General features: G+C 57.9%; 1 long non-coding RNA gene across 1 annotated transcript; it reads left to right on the top strand.

The window, feature by feature from the left end:
* Window positions 1-2,393: 2,393 nt before the first annotated feature.
* LOC120371445 lies at window positions 2,394-16,834 on the top strand. The gene is made up of 2 exons (XR_005584356.1): window positions 2,394-2,557; window positions 16,439-16,834. It is a non-coding gene; the product is annotated as an uncharacterized LOC120371445 (long non-coding RNA).
* The last annotated feature ends 1,946 nt before the right edge of the window (window positions 16,835-18,780 follow it).

The following is an 18,780-nucleotide window of genomic DNA, read 5'->3' as shown; positions in this document are numbered from 1 at the left end:
TCTCTTCAGATTAGTACGCTCAGGCCTGCGGTTTATCTGCACAGCTGGGTCTCGGGGCGGCTTAGCTCGGTCACCAAGCTGCGGGCTGGCAGTGCCCAGTTCATTTGAAATCCAGTGGACTTCCCTAGCCACCAAGCCGGATTAGCCAGGGCTGTGCCTCTGCTATTGTGTCAGTGGAGCCAGGCAGCCCAAGAGACCCGGGGGGTGGTCCTGGTGAGAGAGGCCATAAGGGCCTCACTTGATACTCTGCACACAGGGTGGGCATGGCTGGAGGAGGGGTGGCAGAATTCCTGTCGGCAGCTCCAAGGCCCAGCCCAGTGCGGAGGCAGCATGAGGCCTCCGCCTCAATTCCCAGCTATTCCAATAGGGGAAGCCGGCGACACTCCTCACTCCTGACAGCCCTACAATAAAGAGCGGGGAGCTCTGTGCGGCACAGTAGGCTGCAGCCAGTTCTGGGGAGGAACATGCTGGTGGTTTAACAGCACCCACCCAGAGAGAGTTTGGGACAGGAAGCGAAGCAGAATAGCATTGCCAAATGCAGCTGCAGGGGCAGTTTGGGAGGCAGGATGGATTTAGCTGAGTGGAATTCACCCAGGACATCAGGGCTGCGGCCTCAGAGAGTGCCAGAGGGTCTGGAATGGCCACAAGGAGTGAAAGGATGGCACTGCCAGGAGCACAACACGGCCCAGCAGCGGAGTGGGGTCAGCACCGACTCCCCCAGCCCAGAGGGCCTGCCTGGCACATACAGACCAGCCCTCAGGCTGCTTAGCTTATAGGAGCTGATGCCATGGCCTTTCCTAGCGGCTTGGCTGTGTCGTCAGAAGCGTGGTGCTCTGCTCCGTCCAATGTTGATAACAGTCGGCTGCGTGCGCATGTTCCCTCTGTGTGCTGCCCTGGCTCTGTGCAGATCACTGGCAAAGCAAACCCCAAGGGCCACAGACTCCGATAAGGTACGAAGGCACCCAGCCAGGTTTTATTGCCAAACGAAACACAGTCACTAGCTCCCCAGATCAGATGTCTACAGTTCTGCCAGTACATAGAATATCAGGGTTGGAAGGGACCTCAGGAGATCATCTAGTCCCACCCCCCTGCTCAAAGCAGGACTAATCCCCAGACTAATCCCCTAAATGGCCCCCTCAAGGATTGAGCTCACAACCCTGGGTTTAGCAGGCCAATGTTCAAACCACTGAGCTATCCCTCCAAATGTGCTTCCTGACAATGGACCGGCTCAGTCAGTCGTGGGATTTACCACTGCCCCCTAGGCCAGACAAAGACAACCCCTCAGAGGTCCATCTTTATACACAGGTACAAACAAGTTACACATCACTCCTGACGTATGGAGGTACTACCCCCCTATGTGTCAAGGTGCCGCCTCTCACCTTGTACATGTTGGTTCGAGCAAAACAACCCTCTCCATCATATGATCCCTTTAAGCCCGTCTTTAGGCTGGGTCAGCACGTTCCTGTTATCTGTGTGGAATGTGCTTGTGCTGGAGTGTCCTGGTGCCATCCTGGCACGTGTTTACACGACTTGTGCCCAGTACCTTTTAGGTATGTGTGTTTTTGCAGCATCTGCCCTCTTCGTGCCAGGTTCTGTGAGCAGGGCCTGCCTCTGGCTCACAGCTTCACTTTGTTTTATAGCAGCAAAGTCGTGACCATTCCTTTAGCTCCAGCCTTAGGCCTCGTTCTGTGCCTCTGATACGAGGACTTATGTTTCAGGACCTCATCTCACTGCAGGCTGCAGAAAGGGCCGGTCATTTTCCCATCTGGATATTAAAGTGGAGACACCCAGCTGGCTCTACCAGAACCCCCTCCACGATCCCTGGCCCTCCCAACGCCAGTACTGGCTTCATGGAGGGGGGTGGGTGGTGCTGACCCATTGGGGACACTGCCTGGTGGTGGGCAGGATGACGGGCAACAGGCCTGGCATGAGTGACTACACATGGCTCATGGCAGGGCTCCGCAGGGCCACAGTGGGTGGCTGGGATGGGCAGCCAGGTGGGAACAGCTCTGCCAATGCACTGCAGCTATCGCAGTCCGGCAGGCACCTCCTCCACCCCTGACTTGCAGGGACGTGGGTGAAACTAGGCCTGGGCCACCCACCCTCCTCCCAGTTCTGCCAAAGCCCCTAGTCTTCAGCGCCCCTGTCCACACCATGACAGTCCCGCTCCTCCCCCCATGACACACAGCTCTGCTGATCCCCCTTAGTCCTGCCACCCATTCCCCCGGCTCCAGCCCTCGGCCCCCGGGAGCTCTGTCCCTATCGAGTCAGGCTGCTCCTCTGAATAGAGGGGGGAGGAACCAGGGGCTGGGTTGAGAATCTAGGAGTATATTTTGGGGCCATCATTGATCGCCATGGCAACGGTTGTGAGGTCACAACTAGGAAGATGACATCAGAGGCCCTTGCCACACCCTGGGATCAGGGTTGGACATCGCTGTGGTCGGCAGAGCTCTAGTCAGCGGGGGCCAGGGAGTTTGGACTGAGAACCATGCTGGATGTCTCCTGGATCTTCCCCTAACACCTCCCCCCAGCGCACAGCTTCTCATGTGGAGTCCAGGTGAGGCCCGGATCCCTGGGACCCCGCCTCCATGATCCCGATGGGGAGCTCTTCCCTGGGCCCCCACCTGCCAGGTAGGAAAGCGGCCCCCGCGCTGGGTGGACGTTGCCGGGCGCAGAGACGTAGCAGGCCTCTGCCTGAGGGCCAGCAGCCGGGGGGTGGGATGGGATGGGGAGAAGGATCATGAACACCGAAGGGGTCACAGATGGCTGGAATCAAAGCTGCTCGCTGGGGGCGAGCTGGGGGGGTGGGGAAGTCTAGTCCCTCTTGGCATCCCAGCGGCTGGCCTGGGGGTCAAGGGCTGCGGCCGGCCCCATTTGGAGATGAAATCGGGGCCATCCCTGGAGACGACTCGTGGCCAGCTGGGAGAGCGGCACTGCCCCAGCTGAGGCCATGGGCGCCGGGCACCTACTGGGGCGGCCCTCAAAGAAGGAGCAGGGGCTGCCATCTAGTGGCCTCCATGGGGATTAACTGGTCTTTCCAATCCACACGTCTCCATCCCTCCCACATCATCTCCCGGAGCTCGCAATGCGCTCGCACTTCTGAGCCGCTGCACCCCTCCCAGGTCGGGATGGCATCCTAGTGCCAGGGAAGTCCCACAAGGCAGCAGGGGGGAGGCCCTCTCGTTACAGGATTTGAGGCTCAGGTGTTGTATGGATTAGACTGGGGGTGGCACCCAGAGGCCCCAGTTGGGGGGCCCATGCACGTATGAGTAAAGTGAGGGCAGACCCTGCCCCAGAGAGCTCAGAATATAATAATAAGATACGGTTTAGCTCATGTGCAGCGATTTTACCCAGCAGCTCTCAAAGAGCTTTACAGAGGGGCTCATAGAATCACAGAGTCTCAGGGTTGGAAGGGACCTCAGGAGGTTCTAGTCCAACCCCCTGCTCAAAGCAGGGCCAATCTGCAGCATCACCTCCAATATACAGAGTGGAAACGGAGGCACCGAGACTTGGCCAAGGTCATCCGGCAAGTCAGTGGCAGAAGCAGAGATAGACCAATTCCAGTGCACTATCCACTGAGCCACACTGCCTCCCATGTAGGATTAGGACATCAGAAAGGGGCTGTGGGGTGGGGAGACGGCCAAGGTAACAGCCAGGATTGGGGTATATGCACCACGGAGCTGTCTCAGTGGCCAGACTCTGGTAGCTGCCCAGCTTTTCTGAAGAAGTGTTCTCCACAAGCTCCAGCTGAAGGGAAAAGCACCCTGTTCTCCCACCCTGCACCCCAGCCCCGGGCACTGGGCAGCGTCACAGGACAAGCACCCTGTTCTCCCACCCTGCACCCCAGCCCCGGGCACTGGGCAGCATCACCGGACAAGCACCCTGTTCTCCCACCCTGCACCCCAGCCCCGGGCACTGGGCAGCATCACAGGGAGGCCTGGAAACCTGGGCTCAGAAAGGTGAACTGGGAGCTGGTCCAGGCCTCTCATTGCAGCGCGAAAGGTGCCCCGTGCCTGGGGCTTGTCATGGGACTTAAAAACAATATACGTGGGGTTCTGTTTCTTTGCTTTGTGGATCTGGAGCCCTTAATTACATCTTCAAGCTTTTTCCTGCAGCCATGAGGGCGGAAGACGTGTGTGTGTGTGTGTGTGTGTGTGTTGGTTGCTTTTAAAAGAGCACCTCACCTAATCACCTGACTCCAGGAGCTGAGGCTTTAAGTACAACACCAAATACTGAGAGACTAGGGATAGGCATCACTGGGAAAGGGCCGTGATATCCCATCAGGGGGCCGGGCTGGTGCCTGGCACATGGCCTCCTGGCTCCGTGGGCCGTCGTTTAAGCATGAATGTGCTCGTTTGGGTCAGTGTTGCTCCAGGAGTGGGTTTGCAGGAGCGATTGGAAGGAGGCTAGAGGGGAGGAACAGAGGCATGGCAGCATAGGACATGGCACGCAGGAGGGGCTGGCGTAGCCTGGCTGGTGTCAGTGACAGAATGGAGAGGGCAGGGGAAACACGAGAGGGGCTCAGGACAGAGATGGTGGTGGGGGCTGCGCCATGCACTGCCTTGAAGGAGAGAATCGACATTTCCACTTGATGCTGAGTGTGGTGGGGAGCCAGTGACGTGCTTCTGAGAGCAGCTGAAGTGACAGGAGAGAGATGCTCGTGGCAGCAGCGTTCTGACTCCACAATCCAGCCAGTTTTGGATGAGCTTTGACAGGATGATTTTCTAGCGACATTGCAGCTGACTTCCTGAGACCCAACGTGCGCTCAGCTACTCCCGTCAGCCGCTCACTTTGCAAGTCTGGCTTAGACAGCAATTAGACTGAACAGATCTGTCCGTTACAAAGACATGCTACTTGGGGGTCCCATGCACTGCCCCCCCACCCCGCCCCGCCGGGATACAAGTTGGACTCACTGGTTGGTAAGTGCTGGGATCAGTGTTCTTTCTGTGTATGAAGATTGGTACCATGGTCGATCTTCTCCAATCTCCCAGATCTGAGAAATCATCATCAATGGCGTGAAACGTTCAGGATGTAACGGCCTCAATCCCATGTTGTGGGGTGCGTAAGGATGCCACTGAACGTGCCACCTGTCTGGCCCGAAACTTGCCCTTCCAGATCTAAAGCATGGCTCAGCCTCCTCAACTTGGGCTACAAAACCTTCCCCATCCCCATGGCCAGAAGTGTTCCTAAACCCATTTGTGTGATGTTGCCACTAGAGGCAGACAAGGAGCCGCAATGTGTTAGGGGGCATTGCACGTAATTAACATCTGGAGGGGCTGATTTTTTGTGCCGATGTTCCAAGCAGTTCCTTCTCTGTTTTCATGGCCTGACCGCTCAGGCTGCTGCTCTTCAGTTCCCTTGTGAAAGGCAGGCTTTAAAAACGTTCCGCAGTGCTGGCCCCATCGTGACTTTCTCGTCCTCCACGAATGCACCGCTCCCCCGCTGCAGGGTTTGTAAAAGCGCGGCTGGTTCCTGCTAACCTCTGCGGCCAGCATGCTGGGCTTTCACTGCCCTTTTATTTCCCTGCAAGTGGTAACCGGCTCTGTGGATTCTGGGTTGGTTTTCCTCCTCCCCCGGAGAGTTTTATTTAACCTCAGATCTCCGAGCAGCCTCTTGGGAACAGGGCCAGCCCCAGCGTTTTTGCCGCCCCACTTCGGCGGCAGCTCTACCCCACTGCTTCATTCTTCGGCGGCAGGGTCTTCCCTCCGAGAGGGACCGAGGGAGCCGCTGCCGAATTGCCGCCGAAGAGCCGGACGTGCTGCCCCTTTCCGTTGGCTGCCCCAGGCACCTGCTTGCTGCGCTGGTGCCTGGAGCCAGCCCTGCTCGGGAAGCCCAGTTAGTCTGTATTCGCCTTTTCTCCAGTCACGAGGGCCCAGATCCTCACAGGTGTTTGGGGATCTAATGTCCACTGAAATCAGCCCATGGAGGATCTCGGCCTGGGTGCTTTATTATACGAGGTGTAGTGGGGTGGTTACCCGCTCCTGCCCTTCGGGGCTTAAAACAGCCCAGGAGAGGGCTGGGGCTGGGGCAAGAAGCCTGGGCTGATTGGGGAGTGTGGGCTCAGCTGTGGCCAGGTCCCAATCAGGCCCAGCTGGCCCCTATAAGAGGCAGTGAGCCAGGAGCCCAGGCAGTCTCCCTCTGCCTGTAGAGGGAAATGGGCCTGGCTGCAGGGAGCTAGACACAGGGTACCGGAGTGGAGCAGGGCTGGGGACAGGCAGAGGAGCTGGGGAGTTCCTGCCTGGAAAGCCCCAGGCTGCGGCCTAGCATTGGGCCAACAGGTACTGGGGGTTGCAGGGGGCAGCCCAGGGGTAGGCAAAGGCAGCAGGTCCAAACCCCTTTCCCTGTGATGAGCGGCTGATACTGCAGGCTGCCCCAGTGAACGGGGCTAGATGGAGACTGGGAAGTAGCCAAAACTGAGGCAAAGTGGGGATAGTGGGGTGGGGGTTCCCCAGGGAGGGGAGACCCAGATCGGTGGGGTACTGCCAGGGGGCAGCACCCCAGTGAAAAGGGCACCGGGGTCCAGGGAAGGACACGGGGGCCAACGGCAAGCAGATCAGTGGCCCGCAGAGGGCGCTCCTGGGTCAAAGAGCTAATTCCTGAGGACGACCAGCAGGAGGCACCGCAGGGGTGAGTCCACGTGTCTACAGGGCGTTTTTAGGATCCTCCCACCTTAACAGAATTAATTTAATAATGATCATTCAGAGAGTTGAAGGCCAGAAGGAACCATTGTGATCAGTTAAGGAATAGTTAGCTCAGGTCAGGAGCAGCGGGAAGCTCCCTAAACGTGGGGGGGCCCCACTGCCCCTTCCCACAAGTCCCAGCCTGGCACCTCCCCTTCTCCCTGAGGTCTCGTCCTCCTGCCGCCCATTCCTGCTGAGCCCCCTCCCAGGCCCCGCCCTGCCTCGTCCCCTGAGGCCTTGCTCCTGTGCTTCCTCTTCCCCGCACGACCTGCCCCCCCCCCCACTGCTCTCTGCCCCGTTTCCCCCGTCGCTCGCCCTTACAGCTGGTAAAAAGTGTTGGGGCCTCCCCCCGTTCATGTAGCACCTTCCTTCCCCAAAGCCCTCGGGCTGAATTCTTAGGCACCCCGTGAATGTGTGGGCCCGGCTGTATCTGTTCCTCCCCATCCCTGCCCCCTGCTCTCCTGGGCTTTCAAGTGGAGGAAGGATGGTTTTTGTAGAGCAGGCCCCGGAGACCTGGGTCTAGTCGTGCCTCTGATGTTCTGTGGCATGTCACGGCCTCTCCCACCTTCGTCCATTTCACCTGTAAGCCCGTCTGGGCGGGGATTGTTTCTACTAACCCAGCACCCAGCCCGATGGCGCCTCCAGCTGCTGCTGTGATATCGACAGGAAAGGTCTCAGAATTGCTCACTCCCTGTTCTCTTCCGATGCCAGGCTCTGGCCCAGGTTCTCACTGCCCCCTTCCCCAGCTTCACTTCTGCCCATGCACCGTCCCGATGTGCGGCATCTCCCGTCCCGCCCTGCCTCTTCTGTGTGTGTCGTGCCATTCGGAACTGACTTCCCAGCCAAGAGAAGCGTCTCTGAAGGTTATGTGCACGAGGCCTGTATACACGGTCACTTATCCAGAGAGTCTGAAGCCAGGCGGGATCATTTCTGGCCTGACCTCCTGTATGCCACAGGCTGTTGCATTTCACCCAGGCACCCTTGGGTTGTGCTCAGTAACTTGTTTGGCTAAAGCACAACTTCCAGACAGGCAGCCGGACTTGATCTGACGTCAAAAGATGGCAAATCCCTGCTTCCTTTGGCAGTGACTTCCAATGGTTAATCATCCCCACTGTTAAAAATGTGTCCCTTATTTCTACCTTGAATTTCTCTGGCTTTGAATTCCAGTCATTGGTTCTTGATCTTTCTCTGCTCGAGACAAGAGCCCTTGAGTAGCCGGTATTTTCTCCCCAGGAAGGTACTTATCTACCGTGATCAAGTCACCTCTCAATCTTCTTCTCCATCAGCTAAACGGACTGAGCTCCCTTAGGGTCATTTCCAGCTCTCGCTCATTCCCTGCACCCCTTGATTGGGCAATCAGACACCTCCGGACTCGGATGCGCCTCTTCCTTCCCCTTGCCGGTTCCAGAAGGGCTCCCAACGTCTGCCTTGCTTTGTGCATCCCGAGCAGCTACCAGGGTAACTGAGCTAAGCAAATGTAATCACAGACATGTCGGGCTGGAAGGGACTTGGAGAAGTCATCCAGTCCAGCTCCCTGTGGCCGGACTAAGTAAACCTAGACAATCCCTGACAGGGGTTTGTCCAATCTCTTCTTAAAAGCCTCCAACAATGGAAGGTTGTGTGCCCACTGCTGGGGCATAGCCGTTAAAGAGGTGCCGGTTTAGGAGGCAGTCTGCCCACCCCTGTGCCCATCTGGCATGTTGCTCAGGGGGCTGAGGAGCCTCGGCTTATTGCAGTGGGAAAGGGATCTGAGTGGGAAGGCGCAAGCCCTGCTTCTCGGGGTTTTCTCTGAGACAGGTGCCAGGGGGTGACTCTGCCCAGAGGCCCGTCTAGCACAGACCCTGCTTCCAGAAGAGGCTGGGGTGGAGGCTTTGCAGAGCTGCCCAGGGACATTGGCCAATGTGAGCAGCTTGCCGTGCCCCTCCCCAGAGACAGGCGGGGGGCCGGGGCCGGGGCCAGGACCGGATGTACATCCTCACAGCACTTTCCCTGCCATTCCGGACTCTCAGAGAGGCCTGGTGCGCAGCAGCGGCTTGTGAGCAGTGTCGGGTTAGCTGCAGGGCCCAGCTAATGGCATGGGCACGTCCCAGGAGGCACGTTTTAGCCTCAGGCAGGTTAGGTCATCTAGGCCCCTTGCTAGGCGCTGGCCACTTCCCAGCACGGCAGGATCCTGCACAAGGGATGTTGTGAAAAGGGGCCCCGACGTGTCGGGAGCCAGGCTAGCCCAGGGAGCTGGCATTGATTGAGACTCCAGAACGAGGTGCAGATGGAGCACGCGGTGACCACAGGGGAGCGGGCAGGGCGGATGGTGGCGGCGTCCGTCCCCGGACCGGGCAGTTCACGGCTGTGTCCGTCCATCCCCGGGCAGAGCAGCGTCTGGTCCTGAGGGTGGAGGCTATTGCTGGGCAGGGGCATGCAGCTTGTGCCATCCCTGGGATGGGAGCCCAGGACGGGTATCGTAGCCAGGACCACTGCAGGGCAAGCCCCACCACGGCTCGTTCTGGGGGAGAGACCCGCGGTTTCCTTGCCTAGGCAGGGCCTCTGCCGAACCCACCCTTTCCCTGGCCCGACGTAGTTTTGACGTGTCTCCACTAGAGGGAGTCAAAGCGCCGTGATGGTGCGCCCAGCCAGCGGGCAATGAGGACCATTTCCTGGCCAGGCGGAGGCTGGGTTTTGCCCTGGCCATTGTCAGTCTGGACTCAGAGACACGGCAGCCTGTGGCTCCAGCAGGCATCCGTCCCAGGAGAAGCTGGGATCCATGTACCCCCCGTGGGGCCCTACAGGCAGGCTTGTGCCCTAGGGGCTTGGTTGGAGGGGTGACTTTACAGCCCCCAAACCAGGGCCAGTTCAGAGCCAGTCTCCGTTTTATTGGCTAAATCGGGGTGCTCGACCTGGGGTCATGAACAGGTGTCGGGGTCTCTCACAACCGCCCTGCCCGTCCCATAGTTCTGAGGGAGGCGGGATGTCCCGTCCAGATCCCAGCCACTTGGGAGAGCAGGCCCCAGTAGGGAAAAGCTGGAGACCCCCTGGGATGAAAGGTTCTGGCTTTGCTCCATGGCGGCTTTTAACAGGTCGCTTCCTTCCTTCCTTCCTGCTGGGCTTCAGCTCAGCGCCTGGTCAGTGCAGCTCCCCGTCCCAGGCTGGAGAGACCTGGGCCTTGGGGTGCATGTGGCTCTCTCACCCCCACGGCACAGCACTGAGGATGCTGCCCCCGGCAGGCGGCTTTCTGCAAAGGGCTCTGCTTCCCTGCACCCGCGCTCTGTTTCATTCTGCATCAGCCGCCTGGCGAGGGCTTGCTCGGAACAGCCTGGGTACGGTCTGCTTGTGGCATGCAGCACACTGTCATTGCGTTACAGCTGCTGGGGGGATGTGGGAGGCCCTAGGTGCATGGGACACCCTGGCTTGGGGGGGGCATTGTGTGCATGGCCCGGGACTGGGGGGGCTATGTGCTTGGGTGGTCCTGGATAATGGTGTGTGTGAATGGGAGACCCAGAACTTGAGGGGTGTGTGTGTGTGAGACCCAGGATTGGTGGGGGGGTGAGCATGGGAGACTCTGGGGAGGGGGGGTACATGGCAGCTCTGTGTTTGCCCTTTGGGCTGGCTCCAGGTGGGGTCACTCTTTCCCTCGGAGGAGTTACCATGGGGACCCAGCTCTGACCAGTGAGAATGAGTCTTGTCCATCCTCCTCCTCCCTATGGCAGGATGAAGGTCTCAGGGTGCTGCATCCTACCTCTCTCCTGAGATACCCAGCTCCCAATGGAGTCTTCTTCCCCCCACCCCCATTTTTGCCACTGGCAGCTTCGCTCCTGTTCTCCGTTCCATGGTGCTCACCTCCCATCAGCCCCTCATGCATCCTGGCACCGCCATGCAAATAATAAATCATAGTAACAACTGACTGATGCTTTCCCCGCCTGGATAATAACACGCAGCTACTCCTAGATGGTGCCCAACAGCCCTCGCCTACTTCGCTGGGCCTTAGCCCGGCTGTATATTGTTCGCTCTTTTCTCCACTCTGCTCCCGGAGACCCCGGAGGAACTCGGTAGCTCAGCGTTCATTTCATATACAATTGTGCCATTCCTCACAGATGCAAAGACAAGCTTGAAAGCAAGAGCCGAGTGTAACTGATGCCTGCCTATGTCTGCAGAAGCCTGGGGGAAAAAAGGATTTTTCACACCCCAAGGGAGGTGCCCATGTAACTTCAGTGCAGCACCCAGGCTCCCGCCTCCCTGGCCCTAAGGTTGCACTTGGAACCAGCTCCATCTGCCCAGTTTCATCTCCCTGGAGCGCCTCCTAGTGGTAGGGGAGGTCAGGCTACTGCTTTGGGTCCTTTATACAGCGCAATTACCCAGAGTGCCTCACCCGTGATGCTATAAATCAACTGAAGGTGGGTTGGCCGGCGCCTAATGGCAGCCATGGTGGATTGGGCAGGGCCTGAAGTGTCACAGCCCCACCCACAGCCTCCTTGTGCTGCTTCCGCAGCGAGGAAATTCCTGTCACGGGGGGGAATCCATTGCCTGCCCTCTCCCCCCCCCCAGCCGTGCTGCACCTTGAGCCCCGTGCGAGGGACAGGAGAAGGGGCTGTGGTGCCACGGACGTGAGGCGGATGCCAAGGCCGCTGGTTGGTGCACAGACGACCCAGGCCTGCTCTGGGGGACCGGCTGGCTCAGCAAGCAGAGACGCAGCTGTTCCCGGGCCCTGACCACGTTATATCTCCCCGTGTGCCAGTAGATGGTGCCTTCTCTATTACCTGCCTGCGCACACTGGCACCGACCCAGCCATGGCTTTGGTGTCACACACAGAAAGAGGGAATCCCAGAGCAGGGGGCACAGGGCAGTTAAACCAGGACGTACATAGAGGCTGCCCCCTCACCACACTGCGATCGCTGCTCCGGGCATGGCAAGGAAACCCCACGTCCCTTCCCGAGAGCACAGCAGTGAGGTGGAGGCTTGTTCCCGCCGGCCAGCAGCAGGCACTGACATGGAGAAGCCAGTCTCTGAGGGTGCCGTGTCCTGGGTTCTAGTCCCTGGCCCTGCTGGTATAATCAACGGTCTGCATAGCACCCCCAGTGTGAACAGACGCCACCCTACCATGGCTGCTGCTCCAACAGCCTCCTCAGGGGTTATGGGCAGGGCTTGAACCCTGGACCTTTGCGTTCACAGCACAGAGGAGTAACTCTGTGAGCCGGAGGCTGCTAGGGGTGGTGAGGCTGACAGCTGCCCAAGATCGTCCCTTGTTTAAGGGAGGTGCCCGGGTGCTCCCAACACACTGCTGGCTGTTCAGTTTTATGGGCGCAGGATCATCCCAGATGTCCCAGCTTTGCTGTCCCTAGACACAATGCTCACGCCCTTGGCATGTTCCACCTCCTCGCTGCTGACGGGTGTTCCCCCTCCACTCTAAAGGCCAACGGAAGTCAGGGAAGCTGGGGGCTGAGGGCCCAGTCCTCCTCTCATGGCAGCCCACGGGACTTAACTGGGCCATGAATACGTTTGTGGCTCCGTTGTCCCCACCAGTGGGCAGGGCCTGGCTCGTCGCCTGTGCTTGTCCAGCCCCAGCACAACGGCTCCCCAGTGCCCGGGGGCCTCTCTAACATAAACACTGGGAGAGAAATAAAAAGAAAGGTCCAGGCAAGGAGGGGAACAAAGCAAGTGCCCAGGCACAGATTATTGCATCCTAGCAGGGAAGGGAAATAACGCCACGGAGCTAATGCAGAAAATACCAGGCGATAATGACACGAGAGCCGAGAAAACGGCCACTGCCGGCCCAGAGCCTGTTAAATCCATATGCCCAGTGACAGTGGGTGTCACGCCAGGCAGCGCCGGCCTCCAGGAAACACTGCATCCTGCAGGCAGCGCAGGCTGGACTCCTTCGACTCACCTCCGGGGCTGCAGTGGTTAGTGCCAGGACGTGAGAGAAACGCAGTGCGGGAGGCCGTCTCTTGTCCTGGGCCATTGCAAAATCCCATGGGACGTTCTTGGCCCGAGCCCTGTGGAGATTCTCAGGGCAGCAAGGGGATCTTTGCCTGATGACCCAGCGACCTGGAGCTCAGCCCTGGGAGCAGCCGGCGTTGGGAGCCGACATACGCCCCCAGGTGAAGCACACCCAGCTCCACTCGGCCCAGCCAAGAGCAAGGACCAGCGATAAGTCACGTCAAAGCCCAGCTCTCTGCTGATGCCTCTGGCCACTCTCTGAAGGTCACTCCTGACATGAAAAATTGTTGTGAGCTCAAATCTCATTGTGCTGAGACATGTCCTTCTTCTGCGGCAGAGGTGGTTCTCCCAGAGAGGAAGTGGGATGGTTGAAGCAAGGACTCTCGGGATCTCTGTCCAGCTGTGCCATAGCCTCACTCTGTGACCTTAAGCCAGGGATGGTCCCCTGCCACTCGCTCTGTGCCTCAGTTTCCCCATCTGTACAGTGGAAATCAGCTCAACCTTCCCAGGGGGTTGTGATGCTAAATTCATTCCTATTTCTGAGGTGCCTTGGAAGGGAGGTGTGAAGGATCATTAGCCTGAGTAGAAAGCAGCTGGATTGCCCAGTGGTTAGGGCAGTATTGTGCATTTCAGGAGAGCTGGGGTCTAGTCCTTGCTCTGCCACAGATTCCCTTTGTGACCTTGGTCAAGTCACTTAGGTTCAAATCCACAAAGGAATTTAGGCTCCTAACTCCCATTGATTGTGAAGGAAGTCAGGAGCCTAACTCCCCTTGGGGAGCTGGGCCTTTGTCTCTCTGGGCCCCAGCTGTAAATCTGCCCTGCCCCCTTGGGATGTTGTGCTGAGCAATGCATTGAAGTTTAGAGGCACCCAGAGACAGCAGTGCTGGGGGGACCCTACCCAATGGGCTACTGGCTCTGGCAGGGATCTCCCCCCAAAAGCTTTTCTTTTGGAAGGAGAAAATGGGAGCCAGGGTGGGGAGGCCTGTGGCTCTGTAATCTGGGGCCATCCTTTTCCATCAGGCAGGGGAAGGAGCTTGGGGAGGAGGCAGGGGCTGGAGAAGGCAGTTCGGGCCGAAAACACTGAGCTCCTACATGGGGGGGCAGGGGGGAGTTGGATCATCTGCGGGTCTCTAGCGCCTGCTTGCTACCCTGTCTCGGAGCAGGGCGGGCGTGAGTGGAAAAGGCTGCAAACCGGCTCCCCCAGGTGCAACCTGAAATCTCTTGCTCCTCTCTCCTCAGTGCTAAATGCTGGTATTGGACTAATTGCACAGGACTTGGCTGCTATTATCCCTGCGTTCCTAACCCCCCGCCCGGCACAGAAGCGGAGCCGGGTATCTAATACAGGAATGTGATGCTACGGTTCTAACTGCAGTTTTAATTTGAAGCAGTGGGAGGGTCTTGCATCCATTTCTCCCCATCCCACCTCCTGCCTCTGGGCAGCATGAGTGAATTGATGCAAGGCAGGGCTGAGAGACGGGCAACCATCTTGTTTCCAGCCCTGCCTTTGCCACAGACTAGCTGTGTCTTGCAACCTTGGGTAAGTCAGCTAATCTCCCTGTGCCTCAGTTTCCCCCTATGTGAAACAGAGAGCAGCCCTATCTAACAGAGACGCTGTGAGATCCGTGGCTGGAAGGGACTGGAGCTATTAATTGGTGTGTGCCTCTGAACGTCTATTGCATCTTAAATATTACCACCACCTCCCTCTTGGTTCTGTGGGGAGATCTCCAGAGTGGTGACAAGGACAACAGTGAATTCAGCTCGAGACCATCGCTGATGGGTGCTGGGGGGGCAGGCTGCCAGCAGGCCAGGTGTATGCATTTGGAAAGGCACCACTGGCCCAAGTCCCCTCCCCCTGGAGCTCGCTGCTGCAATGAAGGAGGAATCCAAAGGGAATTAGACATGAGCAACCAGAATTGGTCTTCACTGCACACCCACCATCCCCACACACCCTGTAGCACCACCATCGTGCGCGTCAGCCCTTTTCCCTTTTTGTGTGGGATCTCCCTCCCCAGACACTGCATCCAATGGGAGCTGAGCGGAGGGAGGGCTGGCTGGCTGGCCAGGAGTCAGGGCAGGGAAACAGCAGGACAGAGTCTGGCAGGACAGGCTTTTGGAGCGAGCACCCGACCTGGTCAGGTGGAAATCAACAGGACTCGTTTGACCCCCCCCCAAGAAGCCTCCTCCTCCCTCATGCCTTGCTCCCTCTCAGGCCTGTCTGTCAGTCTCCCTCTGACCTCTCGACTGACACCCCACCGTGACGAGATCCTGCATGAGCCGTGTCTGCGGGACTACGTATGCACTAGGCCAGGGTGCCGGCTGCAGGACGGCGACGCTGCCTCTCCAGCGAGTGTTTCTCTGGGAGACAGCCAACAAACCGCCCCTCCCGCCTGACCAGCTCGATCGGCGTGTCTCTCGCTCGCTGGGGGAGCCGACAGGTCGGACAATATGGGGGCATTTTATGTGTTCCCTGTGGAGCCCTGGCAGTGCCCACCCCTCTTTCGGGATGCAAGGCCCTTTTCCCAGCCACCACTCAGGTGCTCAGAGATCTCAGAGAAGAGCACATCCTGACTGTCAGGCAGCTGGGGCTGGTCAGTGCTGGCTACTATAGGGCATGATCAGTCCAGTGAGGTGGGCTGTGACAGAAGCTGGCATGGTGAACAAAGCGCTCTGGATCCAGTCCTCCAGGGCCGGGGAGCTGCGTTCGCTCATCTAAGAATCGCAGCTTGTTCCTGCTGGCGAGATAAATGTGGCTTCGCTCGCAGGCTTTGCTCCCACAGCAGAGAACGGTTCTGCTGCTGGCGGTGGGCTGGTCATGGGCAGGGCTGCAGGTGTGTGACAGCGGGAGAACTGTCACGGATACCGTGATTTTCCCCTCTGTCCGTGACTTGGTTTTGTGTCTGTGATTTTAATAAATGGGTCCTGCAGGTCTGGGCCCGGCACCCCACTCTGGGCATTGCAATCTGGCTCATGGAGTCACCTCGCTGCTTAGGTTTGGCCTGGGGGCGGAGGTGGGTGTGGCCAGGCTAAATATGATTGAGAGGCGCTGCAGCCTGGTGTTACAGGGCTGGGCAGTGATGTTCAGGTTTGGCCCGTCCACCCCTCTGCCAGTGACCTGTATGCCAGGCTGCTAAGTCTGAAGGGGGGAGCCAGGCCCATCCCTGTAGGACAGGAATTGTCACTGTAGGGTGAGAGCAGGGCCGGGGCGGGCTTGCTCTCCAACTCCCCCCCATCCCCAGCCCATCCAGGACCTCCCCTCTGCACCAGGCTGGGATTAAGGTTGAGGTGAGTACGTCGCCGTGGCAGCGGGTGCCCCCTCAGTGGGGCGAGGAGAAGGAGGCAGGCCTAGGATTTTAAAGAGGTATCATTGAATTTCAGCTGCCCTGGCATTTTATCTCAGAGATCACGACGTCCAGGACCCTGGTTTTTTATTCAAAAATGCGGTGTCAAATCTGCAGCCCTAGTCATCGTCATTTTCCTAGGGCCAAAGACACATGGTGCCAGTTGCATGCCCAGCCTGGGAAACATGGCTCCCATGCGAGCTGTCCTTCCAGGACAACAAGGGATAGAAACCCTCTCATGCAGGTCAATGCATGTCAGGAAGACCCTTCCCTTATGGGCAGGTTATTCCCCAATTGTCCACTAGGGGGTAGCCAGCACCTGCCTCTGTCACATCTGGTGTTGGCCACCGTGAAATGGTCCCTCTGGTCTGGCAATTGGAGTGTTCCCGTAAAATGCACGTGGGGGGCGGGGGGGGGGGTAGAGTTGTGGGAGAGGGGTTCACCTTCACCTGCAGCATTTCCTGACTTTGCATTTCATTGTATATAATACAGGCATTGTGGATGACTGACCTGAACCCTTCCTGGATGACGATCACTGCACAGTCTGCTTGTGACATGTGAGTTCCTGGATTTGCATTAGATCCCTGACTTTGATGCCTCCAGGTGATATGATCTGGAGCCCTCAGGACCAGGAAGGCAGCAGGGCTGCATGACCGGCTGAACAGATTGATCGATTCCAAAGCCAGAAGGGCCCAGAGCGATCGTCTCGGCTCACCTCCTGCAGAACACAGGCCATTGGACAGTTTCCCTCTCGGGCAGATCATTGGGAAAAACATCCCATCTGAAACTGACAAACGGCCAGTGATGGAGAATCCACCACAACCCTCGCGAACTTGATCCAGTGGCTATTTCCCTGCACTGTTAAAATACTGCCCTTTATTTCCAGTCTGAATTTGTCTAGCTTCAGCTTCCAGCCCCCTTCTCGGTAGACCTTTGTGTGCTGGAGAGAAGAGCCCATTATTCTCAAATATCTGTTCCCCGTGTAGGTGCTTATAGACCGTGATCAAGTCACCCCTTCACCTTCTCTTTGATAAGCCAAACAGATTGAGCTCCGTGAGTCTATTGCTAAGGCAGGCTGCCTAACCGTTTAATCTGTCTTGTGGCTCTTCTCTGAACACACTAATTTCTCAACGTCCTGCTTGATTTGTGGACACCAGACCTGAATCCAGTAGTCCAGTAGCGATCGCACCAAATACAGAGGTAATACATGGCCCTTACTCTTACTCAAAATTCCCCCGTTTATACATCCAAGGATCACATTGGTCCTGTTTGGCCACAGCATTGCACTGGGGGCTCGTGTTGAGCTGGTCATCCACCATGACCCCAGGCCCTGCTTCCCAGGACAGAGTGCCCTCTCCTGTAACCAGGGCCTATGTTCTTTGCCCCGAGATGTATACATTTGCGCTTGGCCGTATGACAGCACATATTGTTTGCTTGAAGCCAGCTGACCAAGCGATCCAGACGCTTTGAATCAGTGACCTGTCTTCTCTATTTCCCACTTCCCTTATCTTTGTGTCCCCTGCAAACTCTATCAGGGATGATTTTAGGTTTTTCTGCCAGGACGTTGACAAAAATGTTAACTAGCGTAGGCGGAATATTGATCCCTGCAGGACCCCACTAGAAACACACCCGCTTGATGGTGGTTCCTGGCGTACAGTTACGTTGGAGACCTGTCGGTTAGCCAGCTTTTAATCCAGCTCATGGGAGCCGGGTTGATGTGGTATCGTACTACTTTCCGTATCAAAATGCTGTACAGAAGTTTATCACATCAACACCATTGGCTTGTGAGCTCATCGAAAAAGATCTCACGTTCGTTCGTTCGACAGGATCTGTTTTCCATAAGCCTGTGCTGATTGGCATTTCGTGTTATTACTCTCCTTTAATTCTTTATTAGTCACGTCTCAGATCAGTTGTTCCGTTGGTTTTTCCAGGATCAGCGTCAGGCTGGCAGGTTCGCTGGGCATTTGCAGAGATGGGCTGAGGGGGAAAGGGAAGTCATGTCAAGATTAAGGAGCACTGGCAGACGGGGGCGGGTCCCAGGCTGACGTGGAAGAGGGACTGTGGGTTAAGACTGAGGGGCATCAACAGACCTGGGGTGGGGGGGAATCCAGGACTGCTGTAGTGGGGGTTGGGATGTGAGGTTGCAGGCTGGGATTCAGGGGTGTTAGCAGAGCAGTGGGGGGGGGCAGGAAGAGCTGGGGGGCTGCAGATCGGGATTGAGAGGCAGCGGCAGAGCTGTGTATCAGGAACCCTGAGCTGGCATCACAGAGCTAGGTGCAGGACTGGGATTGAGGGGCATTGGCAGAGCTGAAAGGAAACGTGCCCAGCGCCTGCCCACCCCCAGCCAGGCTCTGGGCAGCACCGGTAGGCATGAGCGCTGCCCAAACAAATCCGCCGGGGAGGTGTCCTGTGGACATCCCGCCTGCCGTGCTGCTGGCAGAGAGAGTCGGGTAATCGCCTTTAAGTGACACCTCCCGCCTCCATGGCAACTTCCCCGGCCCGGCAGTGGCTCTGATTTGCCGCTCAGCAGAGGGCTGGGGCAGCACACGGCTCCCTTGGAGGTGCCGGCCCCCCGCGCGCACAACAGAGATTGGATTTCACACCTCGCAGGGCACCTGATGAACCGCCTGCCTCTGCCCAGCCTGGCCCCTGACAACTCCTGGCTCCCCTCCGCTGCAGCGGATGGAGGCTGCGTCCTGTGCTGGCCCAGAGCTGCCCCTTCTGGGGTGGTGACTCGGGATTGGCAGTTCAGGGCCCAGATCCTCTGTCTAGGGGGTGCTGGGGCTTTGTCCATTTTAGCAGCTTTCTGGTGGGTAGAGCCCTTGCGGTTGGGA

The sequence above is a fragment of the Mauremys reevesii genome, linkage group 9 (genome assembly GCF_016161935.1).
Source record: "Mauremys reevesii isolate NIE-2019 linkage group 9, ASM1616193v1, whole genome shotgun sequence".
Classification (NCBI taxonomy): domain Eukaryota; kingdom Metazoa; phylum Chordata; order Testudines; family Geoemydidae; genus Mauremys; species Mauremys reevesii.
The sequence above is the reverse complement of the archived record's forward strand: the minus strand, read 5'-3'. Positions and strand labels throughout refer to the sequence as shown.